This window comes from Poecilia formosa, unplaced genomic scaffold (assembly GCF_000485575.1).
Source record: "Poecilia formosa unplaced genomic scaffold, Poecilia_formosa-5.1.2 Scaffold94, whole genome shotgun sequence".
NCBI classification, from domain to species: Eukaryota; Metazoa; Chordata; class Actinopteri; order Cyprinodontiformes; family Poeciliidae; genus Poecilia; species Poecilia formosa.
In genome coordinates this window covers 1,478,103-1,500,388 of record NW_006800033.1, presented here as the reverse complement: position 1 = coordinate 1,500,388, position 22,286 = coordinate 1,478,103, and the positions used below count along the sequence as shown (strand labels likewise).

At 39.3% G+C, this 22,286-nt stretch overlaps 1 long non-coding RNA gene across 1 annotated transcript in view; it reads right to left on the bottom strand.

Moving 5' to 3' along the window:
• Positions 1-22,286, bottom strand: part of LOC107836873 (uncharacterized) — a 66,025-nt gene that overhangs the window by 32,600 nt on the left and 11,139 nt on the right. The gene's annotated exons all lie outside the window — the stretch shown is intronic.

Here is a 22,286-nt window from a genome sequence, read left to right as displayed (position 1 = left end):
TGGCAAGGGTTAGCTTGTAAGATGGTGCATCTTTTTAGCTCTCATTTGCACAACATCAACAGTTTTTGGCTAGTGGGTCACCAGTCTCTGTAAAACTGCATTTCACATCTATTTGATGATCATCTAGCTGCTTTCTCTTCTTGCATATGGGGGGGGGGACTAGAAGCCAGTTGTGGGTGGTCAGTAGCAATCTTGGGGAACCTGCAATTCCACGGCTCCTTCTGCAGAATTCTGAATAAAACCAGGGTCAAGGTTTTCTTTTGGCTGGGAAGTATTCGATGCACAAAACTGTAACCTGTATATTTTTGGATCCAGAGCTCCTGGACGACAAAGTGGGCTTTGTCTGTACCAGCGAGAGAAAAGGGGTTTAAGGTAGAAAATATTCCTCCCTGATGTCGCCGCCACAAATGACGGATGAAAAGAGAGGCAACGTTTGTTTAGTGTTTCCTGTTTGTTACATGTCATCATATTTCACACAGTGAAACTTCCTCCTCTCGAAACTGAAAGTAATTTAATACAATGCATTCTGGGATTAATAGTCCTTACACCAGCCTCCAGTAGCCAGTCCTTCATGACTGGAGGCACAACAATGTCATCGTCTATCTGTTTAAGCCAGAACGCAAAACTTTGATTCTCTCATTCTCCTTCACAAAGACTTTGCAGCTTGTTCAAGAGTCCACTCCTCTGGTTAGGAGATGATCATGCAGGTTTTATTTGAGGAAATAACGAAGCTCCTCTGTGTTACAACACCTCCAGGTGTCTGTATTGGCAGTTTACAAGATGCCTCTGTGGTTATTTTAAAGCGCATAATCACATTAAAGTCAAATTACCTCCAAAGTGGGGATAAAGTAATCCCTGGTTCTCCACTGGGGGGACTCACTAATATAAAATAAATGTATGGCGTCGAATGTTCAGGGAATAGCCTTGTTAACTGACTACATTAACCTGGTGACTGGCTGGAGGAAGCAATGAGCCCTCGCAAGGTGAAGGAGACCACAAGGGGGGGCAGAGGGCAAACAGCGAGGACGAAAACTAAACCAACACCAAGATCTGCAATCATTTTCTGGCTTCAAACTTCTTGTGCTGATCTTGATGTAAACTTGAATCATTAAGAGGACGCTTTGTCTCCGAGGAGTTACACAAGCAGAAATACATGTACCATGCACACACAAACTTTAGGGAATGGCTCCACAGAGAGATTCACTGAGCCATCTGCCAAATTAGGCCATGAGCCATGAGCCCACAACTTTACTGTTCTGCTCAATTTTCAATTACTTGAGACTTAAGCACAAGGACTTCACACCCACATCTAAACACGCGAACAGGCATTAATAGAACAGTTATGTCTTTCACACATGCATAAAAATGAGCTAAAATGAATCACGCAAACAAGGCAGTTATTCAGAATGTTCCCATAAAAGATCATTTACGTGGAACCACCAATTGTTCGACTTTTAATTTCGCTGTTGGCATCAAATGAGGTTTAAGCAGCTCGATTGAAATATCTGCTCTTGACTGAATGAAAAAAAACACGTACACATGAGCATCCAAACGTATAGTAGATTCAGCTTGTTACCCAACACAAACCGAGGTTCCTGAGCCCGAAGCGGAGCTGCTTCTGCACCGAGTGCCAGATTCACCCCCTCCAAAATGTCAGAGGCATACATCGGGAGAGAGTGAGGTGATAAACACACCCAACTGAAAATGTCAGAGTGTCACTTGTTGCCATGACAGCAGGCAAAGTTTGCCAAGAACTAGACTGTTCCAGCCAAAGGCCAGATTATTTGCTACAGCTAATTGAGCGTGTGTTTCTGGCGTGACCGCACACAGGAGTGTGGCAAATAAAGAGGCTGAAAAATTCAGCATCACTCGGTATTAATCTAAAAAACACTCCTACACGTCTTAATTAGATCCTGCCAGTGACCGTAATCATTACGAAACAATTAGTCAGACATCAAAGTAGGTTGTTGCAGAACATATTTTCACAGCCCGAGTGTTGCTGAGAATCAGCTGGGAGTTTGCAGACGGAGGCTGGAGAAAGCGAGTGTAGCAAACACTGAGTGTCCGCCTTGATAAGTAAGCCCGTCATCTGGTGTCAACAGAAACATGAGCTGTACAATCCGGCACTAGTGGTTCATGTTTGAAGCTGATTTGTGTCTTCTTTAGTTTTATGTGTTTAATACGTTGTTTGGAAAGGAAGGTTTCATACCTCAAAAATGTGACCCTATACAACAATCATATTCTATGAATTAGACGATGCATTCAGAACAGCCTCGTTTGTCAAACTACTGTTTGGAAACTGATTTTAAAAGGTTGTTAAAAATATTTTTTCATAAAGTTTGCATTTGTTTTAAAACTGATTTTGAATTGGTCTAATATAATATTCTAATCTTAATGTTATGTTTTCATTGGCTGCCAGTTGAAATTCACCATAATGAACAAAAATAAAGGCTTGAAAACATCAATCTGTGTGTAATTTATCTATTTAGTACGTATTCAATAAGCACAGAGTAACTTATTGAATACTCCGTTTTGACCTTCAACAAGTTAAAAATAGCACAAAACAATTGCATTCATTTTTTTCTCACAATTAAAAGCTTTATACATTTTTTTTTAGTCTGAAGATCAAATCATGGCTCATTGTGAAAAATAAAAACTATAAACAGCAAAGTAATATTTAAAAAGTGTGCCTTTTTAAATGATCTAACATGAGACATATAAGCAGATGGAGAAAGTAATAACACAAAAACTATTAATTATAAACAACAGGTACTTTTGACTCACAGTCTCAAGATGAAACTAAATGAAAATATAAACAAAGGTAGATACAGGAAAAGCAATAACATGCTTTATGCTAATCTTCTGCCTTACAAGGATTACAGATGTCATTGTAATTTTAACTATTTCTCTTTTCATGGAAATAATGGTTCTGCAGTGAAAATTGGTCTGAACAATTTCTTGTACGGGGCTGCCTGACCACCTCGTTCATTTCAGAGAGCAAACCACGTTAGAACAGCAGAGTGGATGCATTGACCCAGAGCAGAGTAGTCTATCTGAAGCATAACCTGTCGTATCATATTTCAGCCTTCAGTGTTGAGCATTTTAGAGTTTCTTATTTTCCACATAAAGCCTGAAAATGTAACAAGAGTAAGTCTGTATTAAAGTCCAAGTTTAGTAACACTGGATCATGTAGCTTCATAACCAAAAAGAGATGACTGTTCGTTGTTTAATCTCTATCTTGACTGCTTTGATATTGAAAGTTCTTATGATATTTTAGTGACTAATGTTTCTTTCACATTCTGTCGGTGCATGATATTCACCTAAACCTTGGTTTATAGCATTTCATTGAACACATACGGACTTCTTGAAACTGCATTTTGTCAGCAATGAATTCGTTTTTTTTATGTAGAAAATAAACCCCCTTGGTTTATCACTATTTTCTTGGCTTGTTGGCAATTCAAGGAAAAATGTTCAGACACTGGCATCAGACCAACACTTTGGCCACCTTCTGTTCCAACCTATAGTAATTTAAACTTTCCCCTGATGGGGAATTATAGTGTTTACTGTGAACCTTTCACTGCATAAAAACATAGTTGTCTTCCATTGTGGACTAAGTCTGGATTAGCAGATCAAAACAAAATAGTTAAAGAGCAGCATAAAACAAGCAAACGTTCAATAAATAAACTTAATTTGAGCAATTTAAACGAGATATACTGAACAAGCATGACTTCGTTTTCACCTCTCCATTAGAAAATAGGAATCAGTTTGCAAATTTTCACAAAAGGCACATTTTTAATTTCTCTCAATGAGCTGTGTCCACCCAAATGGAATCAATTATGGCGGCTTGCTCCGTTTGTTTGTTCTTGGAAAACAGACACGTTTGAAGCTCAGCTGCTAACCTGGCTAATACAGGTTTGTGTAAAGACGAACGCCTTTTGAAATCCCCAGAGTGCGAAACCCCTCACACAGAGAAACAAGCAAACAGACCACTGAATGTCTGACATCTTGCACCACCAACACATGGTGCGTCTCACATTCTTCTCCATCTTGTACAACACTGTCAACACAATCACCATCTGATCAGCGAAAGGCCAAGTGTCGAATTTGACAAAGGGCAAATTGCTTTTCACTTTCTCTCAACCCTCCATCATTTCTGTCTTTGTCTTGTCGTCCTCAGCTGTCTGTCTTTCAGGCTATCGTCTGCATCCATGGAGATTTCCTCCTCAATTAAAAAAACTTAAATATATATATATATATATGTCACCTGCAGCTCACATATTTATTCAAGGTAGTTATTCAAAGTATTAACTCTTTTGTACTAAATAAATAAGTTTGATGCAGGTTTGGGAATTTAAAAAAAATGGTTACAACTGTGTCTGGTTTGTACTGATCTCATTAAGGGTAAAGACGTTCAGTTTTGTGCATCAGAAAAAAACTCCTTCATGATTTTTAAAGCTTTCTATTTTTCATTTTTAGGTAACCTGCTCCATGGTTCATCTAGACATTTAACACTGTCAAAATGTATGTACTGTTTTCACTTTGCAACATTGTGTTTTTGGTCGTGTTTTCCCAGCAAAAGAATCTGGTGGCGGGAGCAGATAAAAACACGTGTTGGCATTAAAGTCTCAAGGGAATAAATGTCCAGTGTACCTGGATTTCTCACTCTGCTTGGCTTTTTCCCCCTCTGTTCTTCTGCACAGGCCACTGGATTCTTCCCAGATAAAACCTCTTCTCCATGTCTGTCTCTTGCAGGCTGTTTCTTTGCAGCGCCACAGGGGAGCTGTGAGACCAAGAGTGAGCCTCCGAGAGCAAATTATGTACATTTAAATGAACCGATTCCTTGAGTCTGCTCAGCTCAGCGCTAAAAAAAGAGTTCAGATGGAACAGAGCTGGAACAGGAAGCTGACAGTGTGTGTGTCTGCGTGTGCGTGTGCGTGTGCATGCGCGCACGCCTGTGTTGCATGGCAGGAAATGTACCGGCGATCCACACGGTGAAGTTTGGAGTAGGAGTGTAAAAACTTGAGTGGACCCCAGGCCCTCGCTTAGCCTTAATAGCCTTCCCATCCGCCTTCTCCTGCTGCATTAGAGTTACATTTCCACTCTGGGGGGGATGGATTCCCTTTTATATATTTATTTATTCTATTTTTTTTTTATCCCTGCTCAAATGCACTGTCTTCATTCAGGCAGTCACTTCACAGAGGTGGTGCTTCAAAACAGCCAAAAGACTCCTGCAGGGGTCTGGGAGCCACAGAGAGACAGGGAAACTTTCTCCAACCATCAGTTCTCCTCGCAGACACATTCCCGCAAACACACACAAGCACCTGTGGCTTTGTTTTCCGTTCAGACGATGCATCACAAAGAATCTTTTGTTTGTCAGGTTGTTCCATTATTTACCTCCTCCCTTTCTCCATCCAGTGGCTGGTTTGAATGCCATTTATCATCTCAGAGAAACCTTGTGTCTGATAGAACTTGAAAAGCCAATGAATAAGTAAACTAGTTCCTCCTGACTTGAAAACACTTCCTGTTCAGAACATGTACAAGAATAAAGAGTTGCCTGACTGGACACACACACACTGGATGGTACATCCTTCTGAATTAGTCTGCAGAAAGAACTATATATATATATATATTCCCTGCCCTACAAGAGTCTTCTTTAGACTTTTTAAACCCTTGAAAATACTCTTACAAGTTATTAAAGTCATTAAGCTCAAAATACGATAAGAGGAACTGAGAAAGGATGTTAAAGTAGTCTCTTGTGAGGTTACACCACCATTACATTATGAGAGGAAAAGACAAGTACAAGTCATTCTCAGCAAAGCTCTGATTTTCTTCAACAAGCTTCCAGACAATCCGATGTTTGCAAAGCTCACAGCCAGGAATGCTGGCCTAAGCATTCCTGTATAGCCACTGAACTGCAGACAGCCAAATAGTGATCTGCTTTTAGTCATTCAATTACCTCATCCGACTCGTCCACTGAAGCTGCTGAGGCTGCTGCTGTGTGGAGTTGCAGCATCACAACCATTTCACACCACAGGAAAATGGAATTACAGGTTTTCCCAATTAGAGAAACGAGGAATAGGTTTGCCATGTCATTTTATGAACCGTTTTCACTGCTGTGACACAGGGAGAGAATGAGCGTGAAAATCCCTCTAAGCGGCCGAGTCCATGTTGGAAGTAACAGGCACCGTGAAAATATTCCCATGCGGATCCTGAGCTCCCAACAAGTTTTAAGCACACTAACACCAGCAAGGCTTTACGCCGTAGGCATACGCTGGATGAAATATTTGCTGTGTCTGCCAGGAGACAAATCTATCCTCTGCTTTCAGTAAAATACTGTCTATGCGGCAATATCTTATTTGTAGACTGAGACCGGAGTCTCACAGGGACCAATTGAAGCTGGCTCTTTCGCTCCCTGTGCTTTGTGTGTTAATTACACGAGTCACAAAGAGCGATGGTTTAACAGAAAAGGGTATAAGATGAGGTTATCAGCGTCTCTCTTCCTCTCCTCTTCATTAGCTTGGTGTTCGCATCGCTTTTTCTTCTTTTTCACCGGTGCTCATGGATAAACAGACAATCTCAGCAGACTGGAAGTACAAAATCAACAAACTGCCACAAATGATAATAGGTGACAAGGGCAGATTTTCAAATCCTCTGAAAGCCACTGTGCCTCCAGGTGGAACCCATGGATGCTCACAGAGGTTACGTGAAGGCTCTTTAGTCTCTCCCAGTCTCTTCTGGCCCTGTGGGGGATTTTCTTTCAATATCTATGTCTCTTTTAATATCTCTCCGCTTTCCTGCGTAAGTGTTGACATGCAAGTCAAGTGCACTAATGCCTTTCTTCTTGGAAAAAAAAAAAAAGAGACAACGGTGAAGCTGTATAAAGATTGCAATTATGGCATGAAGTGTTATTTCCATTCTCATGCTGGCTCAATTAACATCTCCTCTAAGTGTGTGTGTGTGTGTGTAAGAGAGAGGGAATTTATATAGTTTCTTTAAATGTATAACCTTCTCCTAACCTTGTGATTGTCTCATAAAAACAGCTTTTTAAAACTATGGATGGAAAAGTCAGGGAGACAGACAACAGGTTTCCCTCCCCCCCACATCCTCACTCTCCTTGACATCACAGATGTCGCTTGCCGCTTGTGTCTAAACATTTCACAGCTGCTTTTCCATTCTGTGAAATCATCAATGTGCGAGCAAACATACTGTGCAGTCACATACAGTCAGTCCCTCTAATTATACAGTGAGAATTTTACATCTGCGATGCGCAGACTGCTTCTGCAGGACTTCGGTTAACACCCGGCATAATGTGTCTTCACCTAGCCATGAGATGAAGACGTGACTTAATGTTCGCCAGCTCAAAGAGCACATATTAAGGCATTAATGCAAAGCACGCTCTCAGTCGCCCTCTGAATAACCCAATTAGTCTTCAAATGAGATGTCGGCTGGTCCCTCATATTGTCTCATTTCACAGAAATCAGGGGAAATCCACTGGGGCAAGACAGATAGCAAAGCTGTCTTAAGAAGTGCTTAACTAGACCTCGGCACCACGACGAACTGAGAGGGATCATCCTGCCATACACTGTCGCACACACAGTTCAAAGACACTGATAAGTGACGCAATCAAAGGAGAGATAAGTAAATGCATGCATGCAACTCACACAGATGCTAACAGTGGCCTGAGGTTCAAAATGCACAAGCCAGATGGGCAGGTGTGGGTTTATAGTAGAGGAGTGGGTGTGTACTGTGGGGTTTCCACTCCTCGGAGGAGAACTAGCACCCTCAGGTGATAATTAGAGCTGCAGATCCGCGACCTTGCCGGGGTTTGACCTGGAGAAGACAAGAGCCCAGAAAATGTCAGTCACACATGAAGTTTTCTGCATAAAATCTGAATAGCTGTACGAAGCTGGAACAGTTGTTGCTGAGTCGACAATACAGACAAAAAAAAAAAAAATACAAACAAGGAATGAGTTTTTCTCTTTTTTTTAAAATGAACTTCAACGGTGAAATGTGGGGCAGGGTTTGCAGTCATTGATAATGAAAAGTCAAGCTCTAATAGTGAGAGATTGTAATTTTTGTTCACTCGACAGCTTCGCGGAAATATTTGTATTCCTAGAAATTTTTCACATTTTGTAATTTTATGACCAGAATTTCTAATGTTTTTAGTGGGATTTTGTGAGGCACATCAACACAAAGTATTGTATGACAACCTCTGTTTTCGAAGTTCTCTGACAATTGTCAAAATGGATGGAAAGCGACAAATAGTTTTCATATTATTTTACAAATAGAAGCTGAAAGAGTGTGGCACGCACACTGACCCAATACTTGCACCTTTCACTCCGATTACAGCTGCAAACCTTTTGCAGGATGGTAGCACCACCTTAGCACACATGAAGATGGACGTTTTGAAATAGTCTTCTTTCCAAACCAGATCTAGGAAGCAAAAAATATTCTCCAGCTTTAGTTTTTTTTTTTTTTTCGTTTTCATTCAATTTATTCAGAAGAAGAATGAAGAATAATCAACCTTGTTTTAGTCTACTGTGTAAGATTTACCTGATTTGTTAATAAAAGCATCAGATAAGATACATTTGTAAAATATTAAATACATAATGCATACGAGAAAATTAAAAAACATCATCAGTATGCAACCATCACTATGTATGCTTACTTAATTGATACAAGTGTTCTAGGAGCCCCATTAAAATGCATCTGTTTGTGCTTGTTTGATACACTGGAAATGTCTAATTACTTTCTTTTCTACTAGCAATTTTTTTTGTGAAAGACATTTATACAAATTAACAGTGCATTGTGTAGTTAAATTTCATGTTACACTGAAAAAAGAGAACAAGTGATCCAATTAACATACATTGTGTTAATTTATCACAAGGAACCAAATTAAGTTCATCCAAGTTAGTTTAACTAACCAAGTTATCAAATTTAAAAGATTTAAATTAGAATAAAGCGAATCTGAAACATTCAATCACTTGTGACCAATTATCACATTTATTTTAAGTTAGAGCTTGGTCTCTGTTTTCAGTGTATAAATGGCTCTTTGTACAAATTGAACAAATATACCTTTTTCCACAGCGTGTGGAAATTGCTTAAGTTCTCCAAACATCTTGGTAAAACATAATGACTAACTCATCCACAAAAATCAGTGTCTGTTTTCCTCTTTTAGTAAACCAATGGCTCTAACTGCTGGACGATTAAATATCAGAACCCATCACTATCACTCCCCGTCTCCAACAGCCATCGCTGCGACTGAGCATGTGAGTCTGCAATACCCAGAGACCCTCAGGGTCACCTCCAGCCACCTCTCGCTTCCACCACAGAGCTTTGGCTGTTGTGACAGCCGTGCTGCCATGGGAGCATCTATTTCAGCGCAGGGCCTTGATCTTGGGTGACTTCGCATTCGGCCCTCGGTCTCTAATCAGATGTGCCACACATAAACCCCCGACAGATCAGCTGCTGGATGTTGAGCGTGTGGAGAGTCCAGCAGGACGGGGCCTCTAATGGGCAGAGCTCTGGGTTGCAGCGTAGCTTCAGATGAACCATGCAGGTCCTCTGATGGATCGGGTTGACAGGATGTAAGAATAGCGCACCTGGTGCCAACATGCAAGCGTCGCTTATGACAGTGAATGAATAACAGGAAGTTGGACGTGTCGGATCACAAATGCAGAATCACAATTCGCCCCGAAAATTACCTTCTCCGTCACCCCTCTTTTTATTTTTCAGTGAGTCACCCTTGTCTTCAACACATACAAATGACCAAACTCTATTGTTATTGCAGATGTCCCACCCTCTGCAGGCGGATAATTACAGTGTTAGTGATGGGGTGAGGCGGAGGGTGGGGTGAAGCACCGGGGGAGGAAGGGGGCAGGAAAGAGAGTCGAACAGCACAATGATTCATCACCACAGTGCTCAACACACACCCCTCCTCGGCAACACGCCCGCTCCCACCCCCCGCCAGCAGTTTGGCGGCGTGCCTGAGAGTGACAAGGTGACACTGGCTCTTTTTTCATGTGCTGCAACTCCACGCCATTCCAATCAAACTGCGAGGAGCACCTCTGCTTCACAACGGCACACCGGCCGCTGACTGGCAGGGAGAGGGGTAAAACGGAGCTTCGATCGGACATAAATCATTCACCGGTTGACAAGTGCTGCCAAATGCTGATTGCTTTTTGGTTATCTTTAAACCCCTTGTTTTATTGTCTCTGTTAGAGGCAACATATGTTGGGGTGCAGAACGGAAACGTCTAAATATAAGTCAAAGTGTTTTTGAGCCGAAATGCTTGGTGACACTATCCAGCAAAAACAGGAGGGAGCTTTAACACATTTCGTGCCACAAATCCAATAAGTAACCAAAAGCAGATCGTCTTACCGACATGGACACTTGTCTGTTAAACTGTTAATAAGCAGTTTGGAAAAAAAAAAGAAAAGAAGGAGTTTGTTAGTAAAAGTTGGGCCATTGTGTTGGAATCTACTGTGCCGTCTAAAAAGAGACACTGAAAGCAGATTTTGTCGTCAGCAAAATTTTGCTTGCCACAGTCACCCGCCTCATTCTACATTACTTTGCACGTCTTACACCACTTGACGCCTCTGAGCCTTTACTCATTTTGACATGTTTCAGTTACAAAGTTCAATGTATTTTAATCAGATTTTGTATTAAGTTAAATGCCTGGGGTATTACTGTATTAACCAAACGTGTGTCAGATTTTTCTACAACTTTTTCCCTGGCCTGTCTGACATGTTCCTTAGTCTTCATGAAGCTGCTGAATCACACCTCCAACCACAGTTTAAAAGAATACTTCACAGAATTGATTTATTAATAATGCGATAAAACTGCCTTTTAGATGGACTCTACACTAATTAGATGACTTGTGAAGGCAATTTATTGCATTGATTATATTTAGGATTTTCAGAGCAAAGTGACCATAATACGAAGGCACTTGAAGTTCTGATTTTTAAATTGGTGGATACAAAAAAAGATAAAACCATGTTCGTTTTTTTTTTTTTTTTTTTATAAAATACTCTGAAGTTTGTTGTTGACAGGATGTGAAACTGCTCAGAGGGTATATATGCTACTGCAAGTCACCGTACATGCCTTTAAAAAAAAAAAAAAAAGTGGTACATCCATCACCAACATGATGGAAGTACAAGAACAGTATAAGAACAACAACATCATCAACATCAGCAATAAATTTTCAACACAAGCATTGCTAATATGACATTTACCATGACTCCCTAATGATCCTATCTAATGCCTTGCCGAAATGCCGCCAGTAATGACGGGACTGTCACTTTCCAATGACTTGTTTCAAGGCTGACCTTGCACTGAACTTAGCTCCTCCTCTTGGCCTTTTGACAACTGTATCCTTCTCCACACGTATCACAATAACAGTCAAGCAGCTGAGAAGCCATCTGAAACAAAGCGCGCCTTTGCTTAAAGATGCTCTACATCTTTATGGCTGGATGTGTCAGAAGGATTTACTTTAATTGAACATGTTAATGTTGGAGCGCAGAGCAGTGCGCCGGAATGCAAACGCAGCGCTAAATGTGTGATGAAATGAAAAAGAGGCATTGATGAGATTGTCAAAAAAATAAATAAAAATTACAAGTCAGTATAATTTTGAGTTTGAAAATAAAATGATTGCTAACAATTAGAGACATGACAGACAATTGATCTAATGAAACTTGTTTTGTGCAATGAGGTTCCATACATGATTTATGGACAAGCATTTGGTTTTAATTAATTACTCTTTTTGGGGGGTGATAATGGTTATTCAGCATGTGTCTCTCTTAATAATGCCAAAAAAGACGTTGGTACAGCACTCTGTTTTAATGCGAATAAATCAGTGTAGAGTAAAAACTGTCATGGTATCCTTCACAATTATTGCCGCCAGACATATACTTATGTAACATGAATACGTCTGTCTTGTATTTGCAATAAAGGTTTTTGATGTGCAGGTTAGCTAACCATCAAAGCTGGCACCGTCTAGAAGGAATGAAAAAAGTATTCTAGCAAGAAACTGGAAGGATAAACTGCAAACAAGTTTTACATTGCAAAGCAAGTTTGCTGCAGCGCCACCAGTTTATCTAAACTTTTTAAACCTACAACTTGCATTTCTGTTTCTTTGCCACCATATTGGGTTTAACTTTGCGTGTCAGAATTTTGACCTTAGGGGACATTCTTGTTGTATTCCCATCTGGGAACAGAATGCACCTTTACTATGGCAATAACTGTGAAACGAAGTTTCTGCTCTCTGTGCTCTGAGGGGATTTGAAAGAATTGCATATTTCTTAAAACAGTAGGAGGTAGGTTCTGATTTCTATAAATTGTCTCCATAGAGGACAGAGGATAATGTTTGGGAAAGAAAGAAGTTTATGATAGAAAAAAAATGTGAAGAATGCACCCTATATCACATTCATAGCTGAACATTCAACATAAAAAAACATCAAAAACTTAGATTCTGAATGTGTAAAAGCATGGTCTTTTTGTGTTGTGTTTGTTTGTTTGCAGTAATGAGTCTAGGATATTTTAGCCATAATTGTCTAAAACATCAAATAGAACATTGCTTATAGCAGAGCCTCATTTGCTTGCAGTTGGTATTCCAGAAGAACAGCTGCCATTGCAGACATGCAGATATGTTTAATATATTAAGAATAGAAAAGTGTTTAACCATCTTATTGTAATTCTCAAAATAAAAAAAAAAATGTCCCTACTGACATACTTAAAAAATAAGCATATTAATTAGTGTCCTAAAATAAAAGGCTAAACGATTAAGAACTGTACAGCTTTAAAAAATAATAGATGTTTTATGAGCATTTTTAAAATGCTTCCCCATCTGACTTAAAGATGTTGGAAGTTTTAATCGTCTTGGCTTCATTGAAAGAATCTTTGCTGGACAGAACAATTTCGAACTGCTGGGATTACTCTGTACCTCACAGGTTTATGACTTATTGTGGCACCAGATAATCGTTATACCTCCAGCCACTGCTGTGTTTTCCCTGGGTCATTCTGAACCCTGATTTCCAGGCATTTCTTGTTCTACAGAATAATAGCCGCTGTTCTGGAAGCTTAAATTGTGGCACCAGTATTTTCAAAAGGTGCCTGCTTTTGTGTGTGTCCATTATGTTGCCATGGTAGAAAAAGATTGCGGTCCAGTTGCGCGCTGGGATTTCAAATACCAGAATTGATGGCTAAATTCTCAGAAGTGTTGTCTATCTTTTATCATGTTTGACGGGAGCCTTGACCTTACGATCCAACCTTCAGTTCCTTTATTGCATTACACACCTCGAAGGATTTCAATTATTTGGCTATCAGCTATATATAGACACTTTTCAAAGCTCGAAAACGATATGTAATTAAAAGCGATGAAACAAACAATCGAGATGTTAAGGCATGAAAAGGAAAAAAAAAATCTCCATGCTGTTATTGAGAACATCTTACAGTTACAAAAAAAAAAAAGATTTTTCTTCAGCTCAATGAGATGCAATTTTAAATGTTCAAGGACAAATGATGTCTGAGGGGAAATTTGTGTCTGAGTGTGTGTCTGGACTCCTTCAGAACTCAAACAACTACTTCATTTCCACGCAGTAATATAGAGTAACAAAGGGTCAAAGCTTTCTAAAGCTATCAGTTACTCCAGCCTCTTAAATGAGCACTGCAGAAATGCAGGACAAAGTGGTTTCTACATATCGAAGACAATCAGTTTTCACCTTGTGGGAGGCTCTCTTATTTTCCCGACTGATGTTTATTTAAAAGGTAAGCAGAGGACGGTAATGAAGGGATTTAATTGAAACTGTATGAGAGAGAAGAAAGCTAAACGGAGAAATCCTCAAATTGTAGAAAACAGCATTTATTTTCCGTACGTACACCTGGTCAAGCTTAAGCTTTACAGCTCAAATAGTAAGAAAAAAAAAAACCTCTTTAAGAGGGCAACGTAATTAGGCTTTGCCTAAATAAGTAACCTTCACTCACAGCCTGCTAGCACACATAAAAAGCCAAATCATCTCAAACTGTGGGAGGTGTTGTAACAGTTTGCCAACAGGAGACATTCACGCCTTAGTGCATCTGGAAGGGTGCGAGCTGACACCCATGACTTCCTATCCCATATGAGAATTGAGGATGACTTTGTTCGTCATTAGCCGTTCACACAAGCCACCAGCTCTGCATGTGAGCTACTGCCTCTCCGTCTCCTACTGCGATCTCCTCTCTCCTATGTCTAGACTCACACCTTTATCCTGTCCTCTATCAAACCCACACATGATGACTCAGTATGGGACCGCATGACATGTCATCTGCCCATATACCTCTGTTGTCACAGGCAGCGGGTGCTGATTACTAAGGATGTCACCCATTGTGGCCTGTGGTATCCCACAAAGATCATGACAAGTGTGAAAACTCGGGGTAAGCCGAATGCAGCTCAAAGAGGCTTAGCCGAAGAGAAGTTATTTTACAAGATGTACGTCACAAAATGGATTAAGATAATGGGACTTTATGTGGGGAATGCTGTCTGTTGCACACATTAAAATATTAATTCAGACCTTTTCATTATCTAATGTGTTTAAAAGCTAGGTCCCATTATTGTGCAAAAGTCATCATTCTTCTTTAACAATGCAACTTTCAATTATTACTAAACCAAAACTTTCAGCAGGTGGCGATGCTAAAGGGAAATATTTGATTGTATAGACATATAGTTACATTTTGAATATTACCATTACACCTATGAAGCTTCTTACAGCAGCCTCAACTGTGCTTTTATGCACAATCAGAAAATAAAAATGTCTATGTACTTCAATTTGTTTATAAAAGGCTTAAATATGTAGCTTTGACCATTAAGCATACAGTCATAGTCAATAAATTAAAATGGAGATTCTGTGGAGGGTCATTTATCAGATTGAAAGTATTTAAAAAAACAAAAAAAGAAACATATTTCATTTAGTCCACACTTCCGTTATAATTATTTTATTAGTCTGATAATATTCTAATCTTAAATGTCATGTTTTCTTTAGTTGTCGCCGAAAAATCATTATGACTAACAGGAATAAAGGCTTAAGACATCAGTCTGTGTGTAATTATTCTATTTAATATGTTTCAGTGAATTAGTGAAATAATTAAGCCCTTTGATAAGAATCTAATTAATTGAAAATGACTATATACCAATGTCATACCAAAACTATTCAATCATTTATTGAAGCATTTAATGCATGGCTGATATAATCATTTGATCTGGAAAAAAAAAAGTATTTATTTTCTACCTGCTGTATGTATTTGGGAGTTTAGCGCAGACGTCAGTCCTGTAGGCGAGCACAACAGGAACAGAGGTGTGCTCAGCACCACTAAACATCCAGCTGTGAACCTTGGAGTCCTTGCAGGACACAGCAGAAATCTGCAGTAGTTTGATGGAACCAGGTTGTATTGCCTAGTCTAGTGTCAAAGAAAAAAATGGAGTGGCTTCTTTCCATTTCTAAAGGTACCACTCAGAAGCAAGGACGAGACTATGTCTAGTTAAGTGGCGATAAACCATCTGTTAAAATTAGTTTTTTTTTTTTGTTTTGTTTTTGTGTGTGTGTTTCATCTTTCAACTCCACTCACGTATGGTCCAACCTTAAACATGATAGATAATGTCTACTTGGCAATGGCGTTAATGGCGCTTTCTGTATTCTGGCCAATGTAATTCATCAAGTCATCTTTATTACAAAACATGCCAGGGCAACTGCTTTGCAAAACTCTCCCAACTCCCCAGAAGCAGCGACAGATGAAATTAGAGTTGCCAGATTTCAAGCAGGAAAATAAAGGAGGCTGACAAGAGTCGGGCCTGTCGGTGCTTCTATTGTTCCTGTATAATGAATCAATTGGTGATTTCACATTAAAAAAAATATACAATTTGTACATCTTCCAATAACGTAAAAACCATTCATCCACAAATTGATGGTCTTTACATCAATTAGATGACTTAGCTATAATCAATCTTTGTGACTATCATTATGAATCTGGGTTCTGTGCTGTATACATTTGCCCAGTTTTTTTTTTTCTTTTTGGACCATTCAAATCAGCTGTTTTGGAAAAAGTAATTGATGCTTTTTACAGACTCTTTACTAAAACACATGTCCTCCTCCACCACAGATTGGATCAAACCAATAACACTTTAACCAATTTGAGACATGAAAGCCTTGCAGTTTATCACACTGAGGATAAGATCATGTTAAGTTCAGGAGAACTCAGAAATATGGGACAAAGACCTAATCTTGTCAAATAAAACAGAACTCTGTATTTAAGAAATGTGTAGCAACTGAACTAAATTTTGCCAAAAGAATAACAGAAATAAAACAAACTTTGATCTAAATTAAAAAGCTAATGTGAAATTATGTATCTCTTTACTCTAGTTCAGAGGTTTCAAATGCTCTGTTTTGATGTGTCCTTTGTCCTAGACACCTGAATCAAATTCCTGAACATATTTGAACATGCAATTCAATTTCACAACATCCTGCTAATTATTTGATTCAGGTGTGTTGAAGCTCAGAAGGACCTAAAACTCTAGAGACACCTGCTATTGAGGACTGAAGTTTCATATTTGTTCACTGGTTTACCAGTCTCTTAGTTGAAATTGAAGGTTTATTTATTTTTTCCTTTTTTTTTCATTCATATGAGTTTAAGAGCTATGCTGCCAATTTCCAACCCACAACTAACCCCTCTAACGTGATGAGCATGTGTGAAATTCATCATACTACATCCCACTGATTTTTATATTTGCGGAGGGAACCAGCATCGTCTTTGAAAAAAAATAAATAAAAAATGTTTATCTGACACAAAATTAAACTGAATTTTGACTTTGTCTTAATTTTAAAACGCACAAATGTTAAGCTTTGGAGCCTGTAGTTTGTCTCTTGTTGGACAATCAATGGTTGATTGATTTTTTAACAAATTTCTACTTGTTTACTTCAGCATTAATTCCCAATTTTACAAATACATGATAAAGTGCTGCTGAAGCTACTTCCATCAGATGCACACAATACTTATCTGTCATCAAGATTTATTTCAAGTGGCAGGACAGTCTACATTAGGGTCATTCAAGAGGAGCAAATCTATGGAGCAAGATTCCTCTAGCCAAGCAGAGAAACAAGAGCCAGGAATAGAGAACCAAGAGTGAGCGCCCATTTTCATTTTAATCAGTCAGCTTGTTGATTCAGTTGGCTGTGAGCACTCTACAAACAAAACCAAATGGCAGTTCCTGGCACTGTCAGAGACACTGAGACTTTGGGCAGAGAGATGAGAAAAGAAACATACAGGGAGGGAGTCTGGGAAATAAGGATTTCATTAAGCTGACCAAACACGGTAGAACTCAGCACCTACTGTACCGCCGCTACACAGCAGCACTGCTGAAGGGCTGGGCTCTGTGAACTCTGCAGCATCCCTGGCAATGGTTCAGTTAAAAACTCAAAGCACACACCAAGTGTTTTCCTGCTGAGCACGAAGAGCTCGGATGAGGCGGTTTCCTCGGTGCCTGCTGGAAACGGTCCATGTGGCCAGAAAAAGTGAAGTATCTGATCTCTAGATATGTGCAGTCCTTTAAGACTACTTTGAGTGTAATGACTCTCACTACTGATGACAGCTTCATTATCCCTCTCCACTGTTCTCAGCGTAAGTCTTGCACTCGCGGAGATGCTAGAGTTTGTTGAAATTTCACAGGCCAAACAGCACATGGCCCCATCAATCACCATGCTGTGATCTACAGGAAGTCCAGTGCAGGACATTCTCCTTGAGTAATTTACTTCATGTTAACAAGTTAAGAAAAAAAGCTGCCTTAGCACCAACGTTTAATTGGGAAAACATTGAGCACCTCAGCAGAAAACAGACTGACATTTTACACAGATTACCGTCACATCCGAAAGTGTTTTCGTTATCTAGGCCATGTCTGTCAATTTCTTCTCATTGTTATCTTGTTCTTCTGTCGTGTTTTTCTGCTTAAGGATTGCTGTGTCACTCCTTTGCTCTGTGATTACTCATGAAAAACACGACTGCCATCTATTTGCCTGAAAAAAACCCAAAGATAGCCATTCATATTTATGAAAATGGTTATATATGCTATATATTTATAGCTTCATAATGAAGAAATTATAGGGCAGCGTGAGCTAACCAGCCTCATAATTAAACTGCTACTTATTGGACTTTTCCCAGTGTACATTGCATGAAAACACAACAGTCTCTTATTTATTGTAAGAGAGAGAGCAAAGCTGTTTTGAATGACCAGTCTACAAGTGGACCTGCTAAGTTAGCAGTGTTTGCCAAAAGGCTTATCTGAATTCAGTGGCAGGAAGATGATAAAATACTTGTCATTTACTGGTAACACAACACCGCTTCTTTAGAGATGAACTGGGCTGAATACTGAACAGGAATCCTTCACAGACCAGTCCTTGGCAGGCAGAGGAAGCTGACCAGGTGACTGGTGAGACCCTAAGTCAAACAGAGAACAAGGTCGGCTTAACCTTATGTTAAATGTGCCATGTGACCCGAGAGGTGAAGTCAACATCTATGTATTAGACATATATAAAGTAGTTTATACTAATTGTGAAGCAAAAAGTCATTCCTCACTGAATCTGTATTTTGAAAAAAATAACCTTCTGTTTCAATTTAAGTTGCAAACCTTGTACATGTTCTTGTAGACACGTTGACCGTCATCAGAAACATGTACCGTTTTAGCTCAGCTGATCCATGACATTGCTCCGTTTTACTAGGAGTAGAAATGCCACAGCTTATACACCAGCGACCCAGACAACAAAAACAAAAAATAACTGAAAAAAATAGTGATTTTCTTTTTTAAATCAGAAAAACCACAGTAGTTTTGTGTGCTTACGGTTTCAGAGAGATGGATTATTTAAAACAGCAGTTTTCCTCAGGCAGTATTTCTGAAAAACAAGCATCATTGTTATCTGTTTTTCTCTACTTGTGATCTAATCTATTGCTGTCCTTATCTGCTGTGTGTTTGTCACTGCCCTCACCCCCCTTTGAATTAGAGTTGTATTGACGCTAATGTTGCACACAGTCAATGCAGTCCCAAATGCCAATGCTGCACATTACAGTCTGCAGAGAGCAAAAATAAAGGTGATTATATTTGTATCACATAGTCGTCATAGTAGAACAAACTTGGTGGTATAAACTAGACCACCGGTTTCCCAAGTCCAGTTCTTCAGAGCTACTTCCCTGCGATTTTTAGATGCATTCCTTCTCTAACACATCTGGATCAAATGAACGGCTCGCTACCAGGCTAGGAAATCCAGCCTTTGTACGCAGGTGTGTTGGACCAAAACCAAAAGTTGAAAGATGGTAGCACTCAAGAACTGGGCTTGGGCAATCCTGAAATGGACCTTAAAACATCGTCCTGGTGGAAGAGGACATCATGCTCCTGACTCAAGTCTTTTGCCACTTCTGACAGGGGTTTCTGCAGGACTTTGCTGCTGCATTTAGCAGCAGCAAATGCAGTTTTTACAATGTAATAAGACAAAATGCTGAAAACATCCAAGAGTTTCAAAGCTTCTGCAAAGCCCTGTACTTCATAGAAGTGAGGGGTCAGTGCTAAGGGTTAATGAGCAACACCAGCTATTAGAGATGTGCCGATCAAGTTTTTTCCTGCCGATACCGATACCAATCACCCATGAGGGCCGATCACCGATCATGCACTTTTTCATGGAAATCGGCCCGATTATGAACGGTGACCGATCGATCGGCACACCTCTACCAGCTATGCCTATGAACGACTGAAAGAAAATATTCACAAACACACATTCAAGAAATATAATTCAATAAAAAGGATAAAAGGATGAAAACAACGCTGCCAAAAACTACTTCACTGGTGTAAATAGTTAACAGCCACTGATGTTGTAAACTGTTCAATTCATTTTCAGATCTCACAAATGAATGCAAAACTCCAAACTATTTTATCATTTAATTGCTACACGTTACTGGTTTTGGAAAAAAAAAAAATAGCAGGTATGTCAAAACAATTTGCTGCCACTGTTTTTGCCAAGGGTTTATTTATTTACAATATTCTCTATCAAACGTCTGATCTCGCTCTGCAAACACATTGTGCTTCTGTGGGAAGTGATGCACCACCACGATAACACTTTTAGACTTTGAACTCCTTAATAAGCGGCACGGCACAGCCTCTGAAGTCGGGCAGCCATTTATGTAACAGGGTGTAAAACGCAGACAAGCAAATTGTCGGGACAGCTCCATGAAATCTGTGTAGATCGAGATGAATTTGTAGCAAAAAACCCACAGATTCCTCACAGCTGATTAGATAGGACTGTTTCCATGTTGTTACAAGTGGTGTCAGCCCCCATCCACACTCCCCAACTTTCCGAAAACTTTTCATGGCACAAATTGCAGAAAAGTATGTGTATATGTCAACAATATAAATCTAAAAAAAAAATAAATAAATAAAATAAAAAACAAATGATGCATGTAAACAGATAGTAGCCTTTGTATGAAGTATTGTAGAATAATAATGTCACTCAAAAAAGATCCCAAAGAGCTCGATCCAATTCCAAGGTTTCACTCTCAAAAATTTTAGGACTAAAAAAATTCAATATTAAGCACTCAAGGCAGAGGCCATAGTTCTCATCCACGAAAGAAAGAATCACATCTGACCTCCACTGATGTTGCAGAGGGAGCCAAACAATTTTTTTTGAAGACCTTGGGAAATAAACGTATTAAATTAATAGATAATTTTCTGTTAACTGCCTGTTGAATTCAGCATAAGAACTGTTTGCACAAGGTAAATTGGAACAGAGATTTACGTTTTTAATATGCGTACGCTTTTTCTAGTTGTATTCATTGCAGCAGAAAATGATTGCTGCTTATTTGAGCAAAAGATTTCTCAGATGACAAAATTAAGATGGATAAAATGCGATGAGGGTTAGTATTTAAACCAGCCTCATTGAATCAGGCTAAACATTCCTTGTTCCAAGTCAGTTAGAATTACAAAACATATTTATTTTTTTCTGAAAGCCAGAATGATGTCAGAGTTAAATGTTATTGCTAACCCAGCTTTGCCAGGTTGTTGCTCAAGCACAAACGCCTCCACAAGTCTGATTGTTCCTTGGGTATAATGTCCAGATGTTAGAAGATGTCACATTCATCTGTTCAAGTAATTACATGTAAGTATCCAGTCATTGTATCTTCCAAAAAGTAGGAAGGTTCGTGGTCCCATAAATGAACGTGTTTATTCTTTCTCCAAATAGATTGCATCAACCCCAGTACAAAAGCAAAATGCCTTGTGAAAATCCTGGCTATAAGTCAGGGACTGATAAGTTATGTGGAAATATAAAAGAAATATCTGAAGACAGAAACCAAGGAGTTAAAAGTTGGGAACAAAAGGGTCTTCCAAAAGAACAATGACCCATATGCGCACAGGGAAAATATACACATAATATTCGCTTCTGTTTGTTGACGCTCCTTACAGCGCCGACTAATATTTCTCACCGACGCAAAGTGATCAGTTTTCATCCAGCAAGCTCACTCCTGATGGCGTGTTTTTTGCAGAGGTTATGCTAGTTTTCATCCAGCAAGCTCACGTGTTTTTTGGCGTGTTTTTTGCAGAGGTTATGCTAGTTTTCCGGTGTTGGACTCAATGTTGAATTCAAGCACTGACTCCAGAAAAAATAGCCCTAGTTTATATTTATGCACGCGAATGACATCACAAGATTACAGACATCTAGTCATCTAACTTTAGACTTACAAGTTCACTTGCGCTTTCACTGCTGTGTCTCATTTAATCTTAAGAGAAATGAAGACTTCAGTTTAATATATCTTCCTTAGGCTACAACTGCACTCGCTAGACTCTCCACTGTCTAAAGAAACTTTTTACTGACTTGACACTTTGAAGGGAGGCGAGTTGATAGAGGATGGGAAAGGCTTGGGGGCGGAGGCGCAGACAGACAGATGATGGACAGATTGTAACCCCTCAGGAACTCTTTGCATTTGTCTACTTCAGCTTGTTGTACAAGTCACTGCTTCTTAGTCCCAAAGTCAGGGCTAATATAGTTTCTTTTCTGCGTGTGATTCGTACATAAGCTTCTTTTGGTGTGTATTGAAATGGTGTGCTTGTCGTGACATCTCCTAAAGTTTTTTAAGAATGTGAAAAATTAAGTAAAAAAAATGGTTCATGAAACTTCTGCTTCAATGCTCACGTGCTTGGCATTTTTGGTAAAGATGCGCAAAAACCCAAAAGATACTGTAATATAATTGGCTTTTGCATTTCTGCTTTGATTTTTTTTAATTCCTCA